The sequence below is a fragment of the Callithrix jacchus genome, chromosome 3, assembly GCF_049354715.1.
Source record: "Callithrix jacchus isolate 240 chromosome 3, calJac240_pri, whole genome shotgun sequence".
Taxonomy (NCBI): domain Eukaryota; kingdom Metazoa; phylum Chordata; class Mammalia; order Primates; family Cebidae; genus Callithrix; species Callithrix jacchus.
Window position 1 is genome coordinate 4,319,204 of NC_133504.1, and position 17,718 is coordinate 4,336,921.

The following is a 17,718-nucleotide window of genomic DNA, read 5'->3' on the forward strand; positions in this document are numbered from 1 at the left end:
GCTGTTACTTCTTATGGGGAAATAGTAACTTACAGTAAAATCACTTAATTCTTTGAGAAAAGTATTATTTCCAAAATCTTTCGTTATCCTATCTGGGGACAGAGGAAGGAGCATATTACCTTTAGAGCCTAAACAGGAGCCATCCTATGGCTTTTTTTTTTTTTTTTTTTAGCATATTTGAAAGCAAAACACCAAGCATTGCCCAGAAGTGTCAACATTAGCTGAGTTGCTAAATTGTGAATGAAATGTGTGTGTTTTGCATTGTTATGGAAAAGATAATCTAAAATTTAAATATCTGTTTCCTAAAAATAAGCCACACACAAGCAAAAGATAATCAGAAAATGGAAAGGAATTTTAAAGAAATACTTTTGTACAAGGTTTTATGCAAGGCTGCAGGTAAAGCCGTGTGGGCTGCGGTTGAATAGGTGCCTATCTGAACAGGCGATGACGTGAATGGTTCTCTCTGGAGAGTTGTTTGATGCAGTGGATCCGCCCAAGGGGCACGAACTTGGGATAGAGTAGCCGAGGGAGTAGGCAGGTAGCTTGCATGACGATTCATGGAAAAGCCTGGCTAGAACGCTTCCAAAGCTCCCTCAGGACTGACGAAGACCCATCCTCCTTCTGGAGCTGGAGGTCTGGAGGCTGACAGATTGTGTTCTCCAGCCACTCAGCGTGTTCTGCGTGGAACTGGCTTCACTCAACATTTAGTTCCCCCTTGCCCTTGTAACACAAGAATGTCTACGGATGTTACTGACCTCTTCTCTCCACCCGCGTAGACGCCAGCATTGCCAGCTTATTGTCATCATTTATGGCTCTACTATGACGTAAACTGGCTTCAGAAACACAAAACAAGACTAATGGGGATGCAGAACTGGGAGACAGAAGCCCATGGCTCCCTCTCCTATGCGGCAACTGTGAATTGTTTTTACATAAAGAGTTTTTGTGGTCATGTGAAAATGCCATTCTGTACAATGTGCAGACACACACGGATGTGCAGACGCATAAGCAAAGCACACACACAAAAACACTAACATGTACACACACACACACACAAACACATGCACACACAAACACAAACACACATGCACATGCACACACAAACACAAACACATGCACACACAAACACAAACACACACATGCACATACACACACAAACACAAACACACATGCACATGCACATACAAACACAAACACATGCACACACAAACACAAACACACACATGCACATACACACACGAACACAAACACACATGTACACACAAACACAAACACACACATGCACATACACACACAAACACAAACACACATGCACATGCACATACAAACACAAACACACATGCACACACAAACAAACACACATGCACAGACACACAAACACAACCATGCACATAGACACACACAAACACACACATGCACATACACACACACACACACACACACACACCAATTTGTCCACATAGTAAAAAGGTCACTTGGTGAGATGTCAGCTTGCTGAATTAATTCTGTATCTAGTACTACCTCAGTTTCACATGAAGGAGAATTCCATGCCCTTTATAGAAGACAATGTTCAGTACAGTCCTTCCTAAGTTTATTTTGATGGGTTACATTTAAAGCAAAGGGGAGAAGTGGAAATGAATAGAAAGAAACTGAAGCTGAATTGTAGATACAAGATGGAAAGAAGGAAGTCATTTTTACAAAGTAAGAAATATCACCAGTTACGGATTATGAGTCAAAAATAATCTGGTGAAACTGCAACTATCTCAATACATTTTTAAAAACCTGTCGAGCACTGGGGAAATGGGGAGCACTAGGTTCTAGTCGTGAATTTTTTCTAACCACATAATTAATTACCTGATCTCTGGTGTTCTGTTACGGCATCAGAAAACGGACTAAGACAAACACTATTCTGTGGGAGCTGGCACGGAAGGGTGTCAAAGACATGTTTCGAATGCAGAGACAGCCAGGGTGGAGTCTAATTCCACTGACCTCTCTGATGACTTTACCCTTCTCGCCAAAAGCATTCTGTATACTAATCATCTCATTAACCAAGAAACCTTTATCGATAACCTCCTGTCTATGTTATAGGTGGGGGACAAAGACGTGTAAGACACATGTGTCAGAGAAGGGAAGGCATGTCAGAGGAGATGGCACGATGGGGTGATCACAGTGTAGAGATTGGGATACACAGGAAATACTTCAAGATAGCAATTACACGGAATACATAAAAATCCCCAAGTATATTAGCCATATGATAACATAGGGATTGCACTGGAAAAGGTGGGTAGGGATAAACAGCTCTAAAGTGAGACTTAGCAAGACCAGAAGACTTTGAATGCCAGGCTGATACATGAGGGTTCAGTAAACAGGTTTTAAGAAAGAGATGTAAGCAAATTGGTCTTCTAAAAGGCATGTCAGAAGCATGCAAAATGGATTGAATTAGTGAGGAAACTCAAGGGTCTGAAAACAGTCCTTGGAATTCAAGGGCAAGTTGACGTTCTCACCCATCAGTTTGACAGGTGTGAATAATCAGGTTGTTATGGAAATGGCATAGGAGATTGAAATCATCAAAATCAAATATCTGTATATATTTTTATCTCTATTGTTATTGCATTACTAATAAAAAAGCTTTTGAGGTATGATTTCTAATAAACGGAGCAATTAACAATTATTTTATGTCTAAGCCCACAGTATGCATTAATTTTCCCAAAAGGAAAACTTTCTTTCTTTAGAGTTTAGGTTAAAAATAAAACACTCCGAATTTATTTGCTTAGACTACATAAATGCTTTTCTACTATTTTCCCAGATGTGCAACCTTTGTTTCTCTGTATATTTAACTTCTTGTCTCTCTGACGATTTAATAACTAGCTAGAAATCTAAACATTTCTTTCCTTTCAAGAAACATGTTAAACTCCAAAACCATGATATCTAGGCTTTGAACAAGACAAAACAAACCAACCTCAAAATATTCACGAACTTCAAATCACTCAAAATTCACAAATCTGTATACATAAGGCTGCAAGAATTTTAGTAATACATGTAATATGACATGCTGTCTGCTTTACCTCCAGACTAAATAAATAGAAATTGTAATGGTTTTATGGAAATCTTAATACACAAGGACATTATAAGACACATTAGTTTGGAAATCTGTTACATACATCAAGGCAGCACCTTCTCTGTGACTTTTGCAGTGAAGCACCTGACTCAAATGCCTGCTGGGTGTCGGCGATTACATCTATTTTCTCAAGCATCTGTAATTAGGACAGTGCCTCACCAAGAGAAAATCCGGTTAATTGTAATGCAGTTTTTTTCTGTCGTCAGCACTCCCAGTTTGTAGATAGGCTCTACACTTGAGCCTTCTTCTTTACTCATCTTTAAATATTGAATTTTCCCATAACTCGGTTTTGAGCATTCTTTTCTTACACATAGGTCCTTTCTTGCAGTGGGTCTCACACATTCCCATGAATGTAGATGCGTCTACCACCTATAGTCTTTCTGAAGTGAGAAAGACCACAAACAAACCTCTCAAACACCCAACTGGGAAGGGAGGGTTGATTTATTCTTCCGTGAGCTGAAGCAGAATAGATTCCTAACAACAGCGCTCCCCAGCAAACAAAATCTTTGCCCCTTTAAAGGCTTACAGGTCTAGAAATTACACGTGAAAGGGTCTTGGTCCATGGAGCAGGCGAGAGTACGTGACTTAGGTGGGTTTGATCGTATTGAGTAAAAACAATGCCTTCAGGAAAGATTCCTCCATACTCTATCCGCAATCTGTAGATGGGACTGCGGTTAGCAGTGGGGGTCTTTTCCTTAACCTGGCCAGTGGCGCCAACTGGTCCCTCCTCTGGCTGACTTCTAGCTTCTCCTTTTGAGATGCAATGTAGAAGGCTGAAGGGGATTAGGGCTCTCCTTCCTCATGTTAAATGCTAATTATGTCTCTAGCTCTAACTTTCCCCCTATGTGCAGGCTTATATCCAACTATTTATTTGAAATCTGTTGAATGTCTCATAGGCATTTCAAGTAGCCTTAGATGACTCAGCATATTCCAAGTCCGTTGTATGACTTTCCCCCCCACACCCCGCCCTCACCCAGCAGAGACCTGCCCCCCGCACCCCGCCCTCACCCAGCAGAGACTTGCTCCCCCTCACCCCGCCCTCACCCAGCAGAGTCATCTTTAGAGTTCAGTAAACAGCACCGTCATCCACCTGGTTACCAGGCAACCTCCTAGAAATCACCTGCTTCCACGCCACGCTTTTCTCATCCCTCACCTCCTCTCCTCAGGCTCCCCACGGCACTCCCAGACACATCTCAGACTCACCTGTCTCCACCTCCACTCTCACCATCCTGATTCAAGCTGGATTTCTCTTGCCCAGATCACTCACTAACTGATCTCTCAGTGTTTACTTTTACCCTTTTCAATCTATCCTCCTACTGAGTGGCAAAAATAAACTTTTAAAAATGTAATTCATGTTCCAGAAACAAGACATGTCTGAACGTAACCTCCTGAGTTGCCATGACTGAGTGAGGCTTCGCTTGGCCTGGCTCCTGTTCTCCTTTCCAACCACCCATGTTCCCAGCCACTGGCTCACTGCACCCGTCACACTCCAATCCCCCCACTGCGGGGCCCCCAGGGTTTCTCCTTTCCTGTCCTTTCATGGGACTGGAACTTTCTCCTCCTTGTTATCTCAGCTTGAACTTCCACGAGCGCTGCCCACCTGCTGCCATCTAAAGTAGCTTCTCCAGAGTCTTTTCTATTTTAAAGGCCCCATTATTAACACATAAAGACTCAGCACCCTGATTTGTGTTCTTTATAGCACTTTTCAGAGACTGGATTTTATTTTGTTTATTCGACTACTTGTTTCTCTTCCCCAGAAGAATGTGAGCTGGGAGCCAGGATCTGTTCACGTTATATTCCAGTACGTATGGCATAGAAGATGATATGGTTTGGCTGTGTCCCCACCCAAATCTCAACTTGAATGGTATCTCCCAGAATTCCCATGTGTTGCGGGAGGGACCTTGGGGGAGGTAATTGAATCATGGGGGCTGGTCTTTCCCATGCTATTCTCATAAGAGTAAGTCTCAAGATCTGATAGGTGTATCAGGGGTTTCCACTTTTGCTTCTTCACTTTCTCTTGCCAGCACCATGTAAGAAGTGCCTTTCACCTCCCACCTCTCGTTACAGGCCTGGAGGCCAGGAGGCAAAAGTGGTTTAATGGGCCAGGCCCAGGGTCCACATGCTGTGTGCAGCCTAGAGACATGGTGCCCTGCATCCCAGGCACTCCAGCTATGGTTGAAAAGGGCCAACATACAGCTCGGACTGTGGCTTCAGAGGATGGAAGCCCCAGGCCTTGGCAGCTTCCACCTTGTGTTGTGCCTGAGGGTGCACAGAAGTCAAGAATTGAGGTTGGGAACCTCCACCTAGATTTCAGAAGATGTATGGAAACTCATGGATGCCCAGGCAGAAGTTTGCTGCAGGGGCAGGGCCCTCATGGAGAACCTCTGCTAGGGCAGTGCAGAAGGGAAATGCGGGGTCAGAGCCCCCACACAGAGTCCCCACTGGGACATGCCTAGTGGAGCTGTGAGAAGAGGGCCACCATCCTCCACACACCAGATTGGATCCACTGACAACTTGCGCCATGCACCTGGAAAATCCAGACGCCAACCTGTGAAAGCAGCCAGGAGGGGGGCTGTACCCTGCAAAGCCACAGGGCAGGGCTTCCTAAGACCATGGAACCCACCTCTTGCCTCAGCGTGACCTGGATGTGAGACCTGTAGTCAAAAGAGATCACTTTAGAGCTTTGAAATTTGACTGTGCTGCTGGATAGTGGACTTTCATGGGCCCTGTAACCCCTTCGTTTTGACAAATTTCTCCCATTTGAAATGGCTATATTTACCCAATACCTGTGCTCCCATTGTATATAGGAAGATTTTACAGGCTCATACGCAGAAGGGACTTGCCTTGTCTCAGGTTAGACCTTGGACTGTGGACTTTTGGGTTAATGCTGACATGAGTTTAGATGTTGGGGAACTCCTGGGAAGACATGATTGGTTTTGAAATATGACGACATGAGATTTGGAGGGGCTGGGGTGAAATGATATGGTTTGCCTGAGTCTTCACCCAAATCTCAGATTAAATTGTATATCCCAGAATTCCCACATGTTGTGGGAAGCACTCTGGGAAATAACTGAATCATGGGGGCGAGTCCTTCCCATGTTATTCTCGTAGAGTCAGTAAGTCTCACGAGATCTGATGGGTTTATCGGGGGTTTATTCTTTTGTTTCCTCATTTTCTCTTGGCTCTGCCACTGTAAGAAGTGGCTTTTGCCTCCCACCATGATTCTGAGGCTTCCCCAGCCATGTGGAACTGTGAGTCCAATTAAATCTATTTTTCTCCCAGCCTCAGGTATGTCTTTATCAGGAGTGTGAAATGAACTAATACTTTAGTTAATACTTTAGTGTGAAAATGAACTAATACTCATACTAATACTTCAGTATGAAAATAAACTAATACTTTAGTGTGAAAATGAACTAATACTAATACTAATACTTCAGTATGAAAATAAACTAATACTTTAGTGTGAAAATGAACAAATGCTTTAGTGTGAAATGAACTGATACTCTTTATCAGGAGTGTGAAGTGAAGATAAGACCAAAATACTCTGGAGTGAAAGAATAAACGCCTGGGTGAATGAAATTTGGAATTTGAGTTAAGAATGTCAGTGGAATCTAAAGATTCCCTTCTAGAAACCCTTTCTGAGAGCTTAGACACTGGAATGGCCAAACAGCTGCCATCTTGGAACAAAGCTCTTCGCAGAGTCACAGTGTAGGAAAAAAGGGGATAAAATGTTTCCATGGAAAATGAAAGAGGCCATTTGTAATACAGTTGCCGCAAGTCTCTGGCTGTTGCAGAAGGAATTGGCAGTCTCCAGCTGAATCCAGGCCAAGGACAGTAAACAGGGTGTGGTAATGTGTCTTAGGAATCGTATGCTTTGGCAAAGATCCAGGAAGACAATTCTTCAGCCACTGCTTCTAGCATATTTGGAAATGAGATCTTATCATTAGTCTTTTTCTTCCTTTTAAGAATGTCACAGCCTAGAATTTTAAGAAAGTTTTTTGTTCTTAAAAATGAGCTTTAATGTCATAATCCTCCAATTTAATGAAGTGTGAATTAAATAGTACCTTAAAATGATGTCATAATTGGGAAATTTATGAAACACTCCAGTTTTATTGAAATGTGCTACAAAATCACTATTGTAATTAAAACACTCAGCTTACCCTGGCATTGCAAAGCAGGTCAAATTAGTAACATATATTTATAATGCTAAAATAAATGCATAATCTTTGGTAGTTCATTTTGTAATTTGCGAACTAAAACTAAGTTTCTTCTCAAAGGGAGGATTTTTTTTTTTAGTCTCTACATTATTTCTGTTCACGAAGGTTTCAACTACATCGCCAAAATTCCATGTATTTTGGAGGGTGATGTATTTTGCTTGCTCAGGCAGACACCAAGCTCTATGTTTACACAAGGTATCTGAGCTTTGAGCTAGGGCAGGCCATATAACTGAATTCTGTCCAAAGTGACATGTGTGGGAGTGACCCATGCTACTTTCTGACCTGACCCTGCAATATCTTACAAGATGCTCTGTGATTCCGTATCTACTGGGAAAAGATAGACTCTCACAGTGGAGGGGTTCAAGGATTTCAGGTCCTCTCTGTGGAAGGAAGCTAAGTCCTTGAGAAACTGCTTGGCAAGCCTCCCCCTTCATTCTGACCTTGTTAAAACTATTGGACTCTTATAGCTGCAGGAATCAAACCTTTATTTTCTTAAATAACTGAGATTGTGGTTGTGTTTTTATAGCAACTGACCTTTCCTGATCAGTACAACTGTAAAAGTCAGTTGTGTAACTGTTCAAATAAAAGTGTGCCCACTTTTCGTTTTAATTATATGGTTGTATGAGACACCGTACTGAGCACTTTATGTAGAGTACTTTAATTAAAGAGATGGGGTAATCATCTAAGTTTCTTCTTAGTTATTTGTATCACTTTATTATTAACTGCTATATTTGGAAGAATACAGTTCTGAAGTCAGGCCAATTTAGGTTAAATTCTGGCTGAATTACTACTCCTAGTTTTGAGGCCACGCAGGTAACTGAAATGCCCCTGTGAGACTTTGTATCTTTATTTGTAATATGGACCTGTTAATACACAATATACTTGGTTCTTGTAAGAATTAAATAGAACTTAATGCAAAATGCTTAGTAAGGGACCTGACACATGGCACTCAGTGAAGACTGACGCAGAAATACGTGGGAGCATGTATATAGTAAAGCAGGCTTATTTCTCAGAATATTTATAAATCATAATGGGGCAAAACATAAGGGAGCTAATATGCCAGATGACGTTTAAAAGATACTTTTGATCAGTTCATTTCTATACCAGTGGAATCTATTATATCACAAGAGCTTTTCAGATGTATTAACGTGGGGAACCCCAATGTAAACAAGCATAGAGTGTGAGGAACCTGTCACAAGCAGCAACAGACAAATAAACATCTTCCAGCAGGCTTCTCTGGAATTTCAGGAGCATTTCCTCTTGTTTATGATTCTTGTGCATGCCCTAAAGGAAGATCCCAATATTTAATAACAAATTAGGAGAGAACAAGGGAGACTAGCCAACAGCTTACAAGAAGGAAACCAAGTGAGTGGAAATGCCCAGTGGGGAAAAACAGCTCTGCTATTATTTAGGAATTATAGATAAAATTTATGATTCATTTGATTTTTTAATAATCATAGTATAACAAAATCCTGTCAACATTCATGTCACTGTAATTTCTAAAGTCTTATAATGTAAAACAATCAAACATTCCTCCACAGTAAAGAAGCTATTCACTCTGTAAACGCATGCAGATCGCTGAATATTTTGCTTTTAAGTAACGGACTAGCTTTTAGGACCCTTGAGAAGTGTGTGCTGTTGCATATATTTATTTTATTCAATTAGTCCAGAACATTCGTCTTATATATTTTCATTGCATTCTTCTTTAAGAAACTTATCTGAAGTTTCCCTTTCATCTTATAAAAAAGCACATGCAGATTTAAAATTAAATTTTAATAGTATCATTAGTTCTATAATATTCAGGGATCAAAAGGAATTTCTCCAGTCTTCCTCTCTCTCCCTCTCTTCATTCCCTTTCTCTCCTTCCTCCTCTACCCCTCCCCCTTCTCCTCCTTGCTCTCTACTTCCCTTCCATCTTTCTTTCTCTTTTCTGTTAGATACTCTCAAGATGATCTTAACTATATGCACAGTCAAGTATAATTGTGTTTCTCACTAGGTTCTCTTTCTTCTTTTTTCTTTTTTTGAGGTGGAGTTTCGCTCTTGTTACCCAGGCTGGAGTGCAATGGCGTGATCTCGGCTCACCACAACCTCCACCTCCTGGGTTCAGGCAATTCTCCTGCCTCAGCCTCCCGAGTAGCTGGGATTATAGGCACGTGCCACCATGCCCAGCTAATTTCACTGGGTTCTCACTAGGTACTTTAGAAATTCTGAATCTAACAATGGGTAGTCATTTCTATCATTAATTGCATTTATAAACTAGATCTAAAATTTCTCATCTTAGTGGGGAATGATGGGTAGCAAAAAGCCCTTCAACAACACAAAAAAAGAGAACCTGGTCTGTAAGGTCAGTATTAGTTACTCTACCTGAAGCAGAATGTACCCCTCACTTAATGATTGTGAACAGCTGTTCCCAGACTTCAGGGAAGTCATCTGTCCCAGTGTAAGACACAGGATGTATGTTGTGGATGGTCACTGTCTTCTGTCTTATGATAGAAACACACAGGATGTATGTTGTGGATGGTCACTGTCTTCTGTCTTATGATAGAAACACACAGGATGTATGTTGTGGATGGTCACTGTCTTCTGTCTTATGATAGAAACACAAGGATGTATGTAGTGGATGGTCACTGTCATCTGTCTTACGATAGAAACACACAGGATGTATGTTGTGGATGGTCACTGTCTTCTGTCTTATGATAGAAACACACAGGATGTATGTTGTGGATGGTCACTGTCATCTGTCTTACGATAGAAACACACAGGATGTATGTTGTGGATGGTCACTGTCTTCTGTCTTATGATAGAAACACACAGGATGTATGTTGTGGATGGTCACTGTCTTCTGTCTTATGATAGAAACACACAGGATGTATGTAGTGGATGGTCACTGTCTTCTGTCTTATGATAGAAACACAAGGATGTATGTTGTGGATGGTCACTGTCTTCTGTTTTAGGATAGAAACACACAGGATGTATGTTGTGGATGGTCACTGTCTTCTGTCTTATGATAGAAACACAAGGATGTATGTTGTGGATGGTCACTGTCTTCTGTCTTATGATAGAAACACAAGGATGTATGTTGTGGATGGTCACTGTCTTCTGTCTTATGATAGAAACACACAGGATGTATGTTGTGGATGGTCACTGTCTTCTGTCTTATGATAGAAACACAAGGATGTATGTTGTGGATGGTCACTGTCTTCTGTCTTATGATAGAAACACACAGGATGTATGTTGTGGATGGTCACTGTCTTCTGTCTTATGATAGAAACACACAGGATGTATGTTGTGGATGGTCACTGTCTTCTGTCTTATGATAGAAACACAAGGATGTATGTTGTGGATGGTCACTGTCTTCTGTCTTATGATAGAAACACACAGGATGTATGTTGTGGATGGTCACTGTCTTCTGTCTTATGATAGAACCACAAGGATGTATGTTGTGGATGGTCACTGTCTTCTGTCTTATGATAGAAACACACAGGATGTATGTTGTGGATGGTCACTGTCTTCTGTCTTATGATAGAAACACACAGGATGTATGTTGTGGATGGTCACTGTCTTCTGTCTTATGATAGAAACACAAGGTTGTATGTTGTGGATGGTCACTGTCTTCTGTCTTACGATAGAAACACACAGGATGTATGTTGTGGATGGTCACTGTCTTCTGTCTTACGATAGAAACACAAGGATGTATGTTGTGGATGGTCACTGTCTTCTGTCTTATGATAGAAACACACAGGATGTATGTAGTGGATGGTCACTGTCTTCTGTCTTATGATAGAAACACACAGGATGTATGTTGTGGATGGTCACTGTCTTCTGTCTTATGATAGAAACACACAGGATGTATGTTGTGGATGGTCACTGTCTTCTGTCTTATGATAGAAACACAAAGGAACTCTCATCAATTTCTGTCTCTGCAGTGAGTTATGAAACATCCTTTTCATGGCATGAAAAATTTTCCCAAAAGACAACTATTCCTTTAAAAAGAAGATGCCTTTTGTAGTCAGTTTCTGCTCCAAATCTCCCTCACTGCGAGGGTTCCACTGAAAACCTTCCCAGGGACGCCAGTAATTCATTTATTTGCATCAGATAATCCCTTCTATTTTTTGGTAAAATTTGAATTATGATGCACTTGAAGGAAGGTGAGCAACCACACGGCTAATCAACATCAGAATTAAAAAGAAATTCTGGGAACCAGACACTACATATACAGATTAGTTATTAAAACATCAAAGCAATTTCTAAACGTCAAAATTATTTTCACCACCATGGTTCTCATTGAAAATTGAGAGAGCAAAATTTTAGTGTAATCAAGAGATTTTACGGTCTCTTTTCTAGAAGAATGAGAGATACTTGATTTGCATTTAAAAATGGAAAGTTTCTCAAAAACTTTTATTACCAACAATACAAAACCAGCCCCCCAAATAATATTGAAACATCTTTAGAGGATTTCCAGCTGACTCCCTCAAAACCACTTGGCTTAACCTTATAACTTGATTAGTTGAGGGATTAATTACATATTGCAGAAGGTCGTATTACATTAGTACAAAAATAATCTCAGTTTTTGCCATTACTTTTAACGACAAAACCTTTTGCACCAACCTAATAGATTGGGTCAGATGTGGAATCTGGAATTTAACATGAAAGTGATTCAGAGGAATTTGAATGTGTTAAAATGGGAATCGACATAAAATATAAAAGAAACAGACTTGGGTGAAGTACGTCTCTGACGACAGGAGCTTCCTTGAAGCCCCAGAGATATCTCTGCTTCCAAGCTTACAGGTATCACCCGAGGTTGCTTTCCATCAAGTGCAAACTGAGCTTCTATGGACCATCAGAGGGTAGCCCAGACTCGGTAGCCTGTCTTTGCTAAAGAGAACCTGTGAAGCCGGAGTGAGGGGTGAGAACTAATGTGATTTGGGTACAGCCACAGTGGTAGTCCACATTTAAGACACCATATAGAAGAGGTTTGTTTTTATCCTGTTCTCAGTACAAATCAGTAACAGCATTTTAACAGGGGAGCGGCATAATCAAGTGTTTTTATCTGTGTAGTATGACATGGGTACCACCTTTGGGCTACAACCACAAAATACCATAGACTAGATGGATTATAAACAACAGGAATTTATTTTTCACAGTTCTGGAGGCTGGGGAGCCCAAGATTAAGATCCCAGCACAAAATAGCCAACTTACTCTAACTTCACATGGCAGAAGGAAGGGGCAAGAGAGCTTTTCCAGGGCTTCATTTATAAGGACACAAATCCCATTCATGACAGGTCTGTGCTCATGACCTAATGATACCCCAACCAGTCCCCCAACTAATACCGTCATTTAGGAGTTAAGATTACAGTGTATGAATTTGAGGAGGTGAAATGGTCCCATCTGTGTCCCCACCCAATCTCATCTGGAATTGTAATCCCCACATCTTGGGGAAAAGGCATGGTGGGAGGTGATTGAATCATGGGGGCAGTCTCCCCCTTGCTGTTCTCATGATAGTAAGTGAGTTCTCATGAGATATGATTGCTTAAAAGTATGTGGCACTTCCCACTTTGCACTCTCTCTCTCTCTCTCTGTCTCTCTCTCTCTGTCTCTCTCTCGCTGTCTCTCTCTCTGTCTCTCTCTCTCTGTCTCTCTCTCGCTGTCTCTCTCTCTGTCTCTCTCTCTCTGTCTCTCTCTCGCTGTCTCTCTCTCTGTCTCTCTCTCTCTGTCTCTCTCTCGCTGTCTCTCTCTCTGTCTCTCTCTCTCTGTCTCTCTCTTGCTGTCTCTCTCTCTGTCTCTCTCTCTCTGTCTCTCTCTTGCTGTCTCTCTCTCTGTCTCTCTCTCTCTCTCTCTCTCTCTCTCTCTCCTGCTGCCATGTAAGATGTGCTTTGCTTCCTCTTTGCCTCTGCCATAATTGTTAGTTTCCTGAGATCTCCACAGCCATGCAGAACTGTGAGTCAATTAAACCTCTTTTCTTTACAAATTACCCAATTTCAGGTCGTTCTTTATAGCTGTGTGAGAATGCACAAGTACAAGGGACACAGACATTTGTATCACAGTGGACACTAAATGGAGACGGTCAGGAAGTTTCAGTACACACTGATAGGTGTGGGTGATAGGGACATCATTTGAAACGCAGCACATAAGGACGAGTTGATCCGTTTTCTGAAACTATGGCCTCATTTCAACAGCTTTGACCTAAAAGAATCAGAACATGCTTTTTAACGCTAACATCCAATGCTGGAAATGCTGATGGTTTATTCATAGTTTATTCAGTAACTAAATATGACACTTGGTAGGATTTCGTTCATAGCATCTAAAACTGAAAACGCCAGAAAGTATACCCATAGCATTATCAGAAACAGCACTGTTTTAACTGTGAGAATTTAGGTTTTAAAGAAACCAAGCATAAAATCTATATGAGCAAAATAAATATTTTATGACTGCATTCAAGAAAGACCAATCTTAGGCTGATTACCTTCTCCGTCATAAATATTTGCAACTCCCTAAGGACCCGGAGTTACTCTGATATTGATGATTTCCTTATGTGACCAGGGCTGTACTTTTCAGGCTGTAGGGGCTCAGTGATCACTTTCTGACCTAATGAGTTTCCTAAATACAAGCACATTCTACCTCCAAGAGCATTACGATTACTGGTTGGGGTAATGGCCATGCATTAGATGTTTTATGCTTTAGAGAATGGAAATGTCCTAACTATGATGTTCAAACTTTAGTAAGACGAAAAGAATTTCCTGCCTAGTGAAAAACATTTTTCCTATGAAATAATTGATTCTCGCTGAAATTCTTATTCAAAAAAGTAGGAAGCAGAGAGTCAGTTATAGACTGGAATGTCTAAAAAGGGGCTGTCAGAAGCACGGCTGATTTATAGAGCTTGGACTCAAGATGGAAGTTTAAGGACAATACAATTTTTTCATGAGTTTTCCCAGTGAGAGGGTATTTACAGAGTACCTGAGTATTATTGAGCAGATTGCATTTATAGGATGACCTGACACACCAGGGATTTGTTATATGGGGCACAGTATGACCCAGTATATGAGACCTTTGCAACTTCTCTCCTGGAAGCAGAAGGAAATTCAAGGGAGCTGGTGCTTTTACTCTGGCCTAGCAATATCTACATTGGGAGGTAGGATCCCAGCCTGCCCTGACCTGGAAGACTTCCACAGGGACAGCCTAGCCCCAGGAAAACTCAGGGAAAGGGTCATAGGTCCAATCTGGGCCATCCCACTTTTAAATCACACTTGGAGAATCTCCAGAGTTAAGTATCCTCCAGGTTCTAAGCACTAAACACTAAAGATATATGTTGGAACAATCACATACTCTTCATTTCACACGCATCTCTTACGGTGTTTGCAATAATGGAGTTCCCCTTAGAACCACTAGCCCAAGTTAAATTTTTATGTCTTTGACCTTCATTCACAGAAGCAGACCATTTTCATCTCTAGGGAAAAGGCCTTGAGAGCCTGGGGCTAGTGTACCTTTTATTGTTACCCAGGTACCTTCTGGGGCTTTATAAACATAAACATTCTTTAAAAAAATAATTTTGTTATAGCAATTTTAAAACATACAGAAAAACAGAAAATATACTATATACTCACTGTCCAGAGTCAACAACGATTAATATTTAGCTTACGTAGATCTGTACCCTATGTGACCACGGAGTATGTATTGTAGATCTATACTCTACATGAATATTCATATTTATATTGTTATTCCTGTCCATCTGTTTGCGACATCATTTAAAGTGACTTACAGATGTCAGGACACTTTCTCCTGAATTCTTCAAGATGAAAAGAAGTGCTCTCCCGTGTGATGACCATGGCTTTATCATACCCACCCTACAAAGCCACCAGGAATTCCCTAACATCATCAGATACACAGGACAAACTCAAGTTTCCTCAGATGCTTGCTTTAACTCTTTTTCTAATCAGGACTTAATCAAAAGCATTTAACACATTTTTTTGTTGTTGTTACATCACTTGTCTTTCTAAGTCAAGTATAGTTTCTACCTCCTTTTTTCTCCCCAAGCTATTAATTTTTAAAGACATCAGCCAGATACTGTGTGATGTCCTGTTTCCTGTAGTTATCGGGTTGTATTTTCATAATTAATAGTTCATGGAGAAAATTGATGTTTCTGGTTGCATTTCATTAACAGAATGTCTAAGTAGCCCTGCTATTCGGTGGTAATACTGGATTAATTTTACAGCCAGACCTTTCCACTATAAATACATGTTTCCTCCTCTGAAAATACGAAGTGATCTGTGGACAGATAATCAGAATTGTGTGAATATTTCGCTTCCCTACATTTTGTGAAAGATGTTAGCGTCACTAAGTTTCTTCCTTTCTTGTTTCATTATGATTAGCAAAATGATTTCTAATTCTGTTCCTGTTACGTTTTTTTAACTGGTATTCTGCAAATACAAGCTTTCTTTTTCTATCAGGATCACCTTTTGTTTAACCTTGAAACGAACATTCTTATTTAAAAAGCAGAATAAATATTTTGTTCTCATCTTTTCATTACCAATTATCAAAGAATAGATCAAGAAAGCATACAAAGGATTGGCATACTGTTTATCTGCTTGATGACATTCTCTATTGTTAGCATTACCATTGACCATGTATGTATGTGATGGATTTCAATGAGTTATAGTCATTTTGTTATTTTGTTATTGATGCTGGAATGATCCTAAATCGAAGTACAGGGAGACCTGTCAGGCTGCCACTGTGTCCTTTTTACATAATATCGTAAGTCCTAGCCTTTCCTTTCTCATGGCCTTTAAGGCACTCACGATGCATAAGACTCAGTTGGCCCTGCCCCCGCCTCTGTCTCCCTACTTCTCCGTCAAGAACCACCTAGCTCCTATTGGGCCCTGCTTCCTTCAGTGTGGAATGATAATTTAAACAAAATACAAGGCTGGGCACAGTGGCTCCCGAGTTTAATTTCAGTGCTTTGGGAGGATCACTTAAAGCCAGGAGTTTGAGGCCAGCCTGGGCAACACAGTGAGACCCAGTCTTCACAAAATTTTATTAAACATTAGCCAGGCGTGATATCGCACACTTGTAGTCCCAACCACTTTGGAGGCTGAGGTGGGCGGGTTGCTTGAGCCCGGGAGTCCCAGGCTGCAGTGAGCCATGATCATGCCACTGCACTTCACAATGGGGGACAGAGGGAGACCCTGTCTCTAAAAGACACAACAACAAAAACCCAAACAAACAAAATATTGGTGCGATAGGTGCTGATTCCTACAAGAGACATTCGTATTGTTTCTGGGCTTTTTCAATATCGAGGGCTAGAACATTTTCTTTCAAAATGATAATTTGGTATTGCCATTTGAGAGACCAAAACAGACATCTATCAACTAAGACAGTGTCTAAGTTTAAGGACACAAAAGTTACCTATGGGTCGAGGGTTCAGGGCTTGCCTGGCCTGGTAACTTCCTAAATTCCTACAGCTATAAACCACACTCTTACTCTACCCCCTAACAAGAGGAGACGTCAGGCACATTCCTAACTCTGATTATAACCTGGACCACTGCAACACTGATCAGACAGCGGTCCGGCCTTGCAAACATTCTTTTCTGATGAACAGCTGCAGATCTGAAGCTGGTTTCAGCTGTAGAGACCGCTCAGTCTCCACCCTACACTGCGTCTTTCTAACGTAAGAGCCGAAGTCCATCCCCAAAGTGGAACCCGTCCCCAAAGTGAACGTGGGATGGACGTTACAGATGCTCACCCAGAGTGCCTGTCTGGTTTCCCCAGCTCCATCATCCACATGTGTGGCTTATCCCCAAACCCGCCGAATATCTCTGCCTCTATTGTGTGGTACAAACCCTGTGGGGCGTAAAACCCAACCTGCCCTTTCCCTCTTCAGACAGAGGCACCCCGGGTCCATGCTGGAGACTGTCTCTTCTGAGCCCGTTTGAAGCTGGCATCACCCATAAAACTCTCCTTTCTATTGCTTCACCATCCCGATGGTCTTTTGGATGACAGTACTTTCAACTTAAATGAACATTACAGGGTTTTAAGTGTTTTATTTTATACTTACATGTCTTTTTAAAAATTTCATTGCAACTTTTAGCTCTTCAAACAGTGATTACTATTAAAACAAAACAACTGAGATCATTTGAAAATTCTTCTGCCTTTTTAAACCTTAGAATATATATTTCTAAGAATAAACAGAGTACTATGTTCTAGAGGCGCTCTGATGGGAATATCTCTATTTTCATAGGCTTGTAAGCCCCACCCAGACTGAGCTCCTTCTCGGCAGGAGCGATGTCACATCCCTTGTTTTTAATTACTCCTGGTGTGCTCCCCTACACCCTGGCACACACACGCTTTCCAATTATTTGTTGCATAAATACAAAGTTGGAAAATCCAAAACTA